At 42.8% G+C, this 4,834-nt stretch overlaps 1 long non-coding RNA gene across 1 annotated transcript; it reads left to right on the top strand.

The window, feature by feature from the left end:
- The first annotated feature begins 146 nt into the window (after positions 1–146).
- Positions 147–2,904, top strand: LOC117533525. Its single transcript, XR_004567062.1, has 4 exons — positions 147–1,225; positions 1,630–1,694; positions 1,797–1,861; positions 2,767–2,904. It is a non-coding gene; the product is annotated as an uncharacterized LOC117533525 (long non-coding RNA).
- The last annotated feature ends 1,930 nt before the right edge of the window (positions 2,905–4,834 follow it).

The following is a 4,834-nucleotide window of genomic DNA, read 5'->3' on the forward strand; positions in this document are numbered from 1 at the left end:
CCTCCTCTCTCCCCCTCCTCTCTCCCCTCCTCTCCTCCTCGGTTCCCCTCCTCTCTCCCCCTCCTCTCTCCCCTCCTCGGTTCCCCTCCTCTCTCCTCGGCTCCCTTCCTCTCTCCTCGGCTCCCTTCCTCAGTCCTCCACTCGCATCTCCTGCGGGCGGGACTAAGTCTCGAGGATAGGAGTCGAGGATAGGAGTCGAGGATAGGAGTCGAGGAGGGGAGTTAGTGAAATGAGAAAGGGCCCTGGAGTCTTTTAGAAAGGGCTTTGTAGGTCCCAAGAGTGTTTTGAGGAGATGCTTTGTATTGTTGGTCCTTCTGCAGGTTATTGGACCATTGAGGTGATTCCAGGTGTCCTTCATGAAGCCCTAATGAAGGTCCCAGAGCCCTTAGAGGCCGTCAGAGGCTGTCGGGCATTCGCGGCGCCGTAGTCAGGTTGGTGTGTCCCGCACCGTCTGTCGTGACACGCCTTATTTGGACTGCCTGACCCGATGCATGGCCGATTCAACATGCACTGCAAATTCGCCAGTGTGAAAATCCTGGTGTTAGAGCTTTTCGGGGTAAAGTGTTGTGGTTTTGGTGTTACATTTAACATGATAAACACCGCCTGTTGTTAAAACACTATATAGTACAGGGTTGGATCATGGTGTTAAACATATTTAACGACGGATAGTGTGTTCTCTCAATCCGGGTACTTTTACGTGATGTGCATGAAATTATTTAGATCTCCGCCATCTTTTTGATGCAACCTTCAGTCTCGAGAGACCGCAGTCCGTGACGGTAAGTTATCGCTACGTTTCATAATTTGTTCCCCAGATAGCTTACATTGATTTTGCTTAAATACAGTTGTGTGTGGTAGGTAGCGTAATTGTAAATGTATTGTTTTCATTACTAGCTTGCTAATTATTGCTATTTGACTGTCATGACCAGGTGCAGGTGCACAGACCATACAGTCAATGCTTGCTTGCTAAACTAACTGTTGAATTATATATGGATGTCGAATTAACGTTAGATATGTAACATAAAATGTAATCTTTACGAAGACCAATGTATTGCACATGTCTATCGTTAGTTCGACAGCGAGCTAACAAGCTCTAGTGTCCGTAAAAATGTTGTTCGATAATTGCCGCCTTTTCCTTTTCTAGCATGTTCTCCGTCAAGTCTCCGTCTCCGTCTTGCAGCAAGTGTGATCGCTTGGCCTCGCCCTCGACAGACTGCAGTGAGTGACGGTAAGTTATCTAGATAACGTTACATTTAATTTGTTCCCCAATTATCTAACATTACTTAATTTGAAAATGACGTTACAGTTGTGTGTGTGGTAGCTAATAATGTTTACTGGCTTGCTAAGAATATTTGTCTGTACTGGCTGTGCACCTGCTTGCTAAACGTTAGCTAGCTGGCTAGCCAGTTAGCTAGCTGGCTAGCTGTCGAATTAGACACGGATGTCAAATTGGATAACATTAGCTATGTTACATACTATTATGTCATTACAAACACCAACGTATTGCACATGTCTAACGTTAGTTCGACAGCTAGCTAGCTAAGAGGTTCTGGTGTCGGTCCTTATCGGTATAGTTTGCCGACTTCGCTAACAACTTTTTTTCTTCCAATTTCCTTTCTATCACTATCTCAGTGTCACCTAAGCAGCCATCAGTCCCCGCAGGTTTCGACCGTGTGGTCTCGACAGACCGCGTGACTGTAAGTTATCTACGTTTCATTGAATTTGTTCCCCAAGTGAAATTATTTAAGTGTATGTACAGTAATAAAGTTGTTGGCAAATTGGCTCCTTTTCCTTTCTAGCACGTGTTCTTCTGCTCCGTGTGGAAGCAGCCCTCTTGTGTGGCCTCGACAACAGACTGCATGCAGTGAGTGATGATACGTTATCTAGATAACGTTACATTTAATTGAATTTGTTCCCCAGTTAGCTAACATTAGTTAACTTCCCTTGAAAATAATTGTAGTTGTTTGTGGTAGCTAATAATGTTAACTATCTTGCTAAGAATATTTGCAACCCAGTCTCACGGCATACATTTAATCTATTGATTCGTGTTCACAAACACGATTTTCGCATTTCACACAGAACGATTTTTCTTTTCTTGGAAGACCAGAAGCTGTGTGGTTCATAAAAACATTTTCTTACTCAATATCTTACCCTTAGCCTAACCCTTTTATTTTAAATGGTATAATGTCGGAGGAAAATAAATGGCTCAGAGGCTCAGAATACTGAAGTCTGTATTTTTTGTCATCTTTTTTTCCTTGTAATTTGTTATTATTTGGTGCAGGCACGAAACATATTACCAATACAAATGCATTGCTTCTAAAATCGGTCTGTGTCAGAATACTGAAATCTATTTGTTTTTAAAATCTCTTTTTCCTTCTAATTTGTTATTATTTACATTGCTTTCAAAGTCGTTCTGTGTGACACGAAAACAATGGGGAAATCGTGTTGGTGAACACGAATCAATAGATTACTTTTTTGACTATAACACAAAATGCCGTGAGACTGGGTTGCAACACACCAACACTGTGCTTAATTTGGTCCCGAAACGTTTGTCATGCACAGATAGAAGCCTCTCAGCTTAAAGATACAAAAATAAAAGAACAGAGCATAAAGTAGAATTTATTTATCTAAAGACAGTTCCAATTTATATTATGCCACCCTTATACAATTTGAGTATTTGCTTGCTTAAGAAGGGGAAGTTGTGATGCATCATGTGAAAAATCTAATAACTTATAACAAATGTTGTGTATCTCCATTTTACCCATATAGGGCTCTTGCTCTGCTCTTCAGCTGAAGATGATTGTCAAAGTGCAATACCGAAACCAAAAGAAGTACACCGTGTGTGTGTGTGTGTGTGTGTGTGTGGTGTGTGGTGTGTGTGTGTGGTGTGTGGTGTGTGTTTGTGTGTGTGTGTGTGTGTGTGTGTGTGTGTGTGTGTGTGTGTGTGTGTGTGTGTGGTGGAGGAGGAAGAGACTGGCACAGAAGTGGACGACTACGCATTTCCAGATCTACTCACTACCAGTGGAATATGCTTTGTCATCAAAGATGAACTGAATGACGGTGGTGAGTGGCGACAATAAACCCTTTTCTCAGCAGCTATGGTGACGTCATAGCAGGGTAAACACAGGTGTAATAGATCAAATAAATATTGGCCCGATCTATTGTGTCACAGCCATTCCAGTGAGACAGCATATTATCAGGGCCCTGGCCTGCCTACATCCTAAATTACATCTCTGTTTACGCTGCATGTCGACATGGCTGCTGAGAAAAGGGTCTATTTTACATCTCTCAATTGTATTGTATGCTGATTATCCCCATGCAAGTGTCAAGCACACCACACATTTCATTGCTATAAACCAGGGATCACCAACTACATTTGTCCAAGGGCCAAAATGTATCCAGATAGACACTATCGTGGGCCAGCGATTTTTATATAGTCCACAATGCTAATGGAGCACGCTCAGGTACTGCGGACCGCATAAAGCTTAGCAGACTCTTCGCGCTAACGAAGCATCACTTCTAGGCAGGGTTGGGAGGGTTACTTTGTAAATGTAATCAGTTACTGAATACATGCTCTGAAAGTAATCAGAATACAGTTAGTAACATATTCAGATTACTTTTAGAATACTTTCCTTTTCCATAACAGATGGGTATGTTTTGGGGAACAGGAGACACTTTTTTTACTGTTTTCATGGCTTATCAAGAACTCAAACACAACATTGGTGTCATTCTGGACAGCTCTCTCTCATCTGCACCCACATCAAAAACATCACCCGGACTGCATTCTTTGTACTGTCTTAAAACCTTTCCTTGGAATATGTTATGAATAGTAAGGTGTCCTTGGTGCTTTGAAAGGCGCCCCTAAATAGAATGAATTATCATTATTATTATTATCTGAAACGATGTAATAACTTGTAAAACTTGTTCCAGTCACTTGCCCCATGCATTCAGCAGCAGCAGGCCATTCACTTTGATTGTATCCCGTTATGAAATGTCATCATTTCGACAATAAAGAAATGCTACATAAACGTTGTCTTGCAAATTTTATTTAACCATCTCCGTTTCTAACTTTCAATATATTTTAAAAGAGATCTCTCTCTCTCTGCGTGCGGGGGCGGGGCCTCACAGACACGCTGCATCTCTCTCTCGCTCACAGACATTATGCAGCGCCGTGCAGTGTGCACACAGTTCTGCCGGTAATGAATATTACATTTTGTGAGGAAACTTTTCCTCCAATAATTCCAAAATGTATTCACTTCAGGTTTACGAAAGCAACTGTAATCAGATTACTCGTTTTTCAAATGTAACGCCAGCTGAATACAGTTAGCCTACTTGATTTTTGTATTCTGATTACGTAACGCCGTTACATGTATTCCGTTACAACCCAACCCTGCTTCTAGGCTACTGTCCCGCAGCTCCTGCCTCTCTGTTGGACTCTGTCGCAGCGGGGCTACTGCTGTGGTGCGGAGCGCACAAAGCAGACTCTTCACAACGAAGGATCACTTCTTCTTCAAGGCAGGGAAAGTTTCGGAGTTCGCAGTCTACTGACCCGCAGCTGCTGCCTCTCTGTTGGACTCCGGTACTGCACCTTACTCATGAGACGTTGTGGGGAAAAAAATGGGCGTGTGGCGAACGCAGTAACCACTCCGCCAACGCCACAGTCACCCCAGTCGTGCGGGCCGGATGAGAATGTCTGGCGGGCCGGATGTGGCCCGCGGGCCGCCAGTTGGTGGTCACTGCTATAATCAATACTATCTTAAAAGATAGATCAATCAATCAATCAATGTTTATTTATATAGCCCAATATCACATGTTACATTTGTCTCAGTGGACTTTA

Source organism: Gymnodraco acuticeps, unplaced genomic scaffold, assembly GCF_902827175.1.
Source record: "Gymnodraco acuticeps unplaced genomic scaffold, fGymAcu1.1, whole genome shotgun sequence".
NCBI classification, from domain to species: Eukaryota; Metazoa; Chordata; class Actinopteri; order Perciformes; family Bathydraconidae; genus Gymnodraco; species Gymnodraco acuticeps.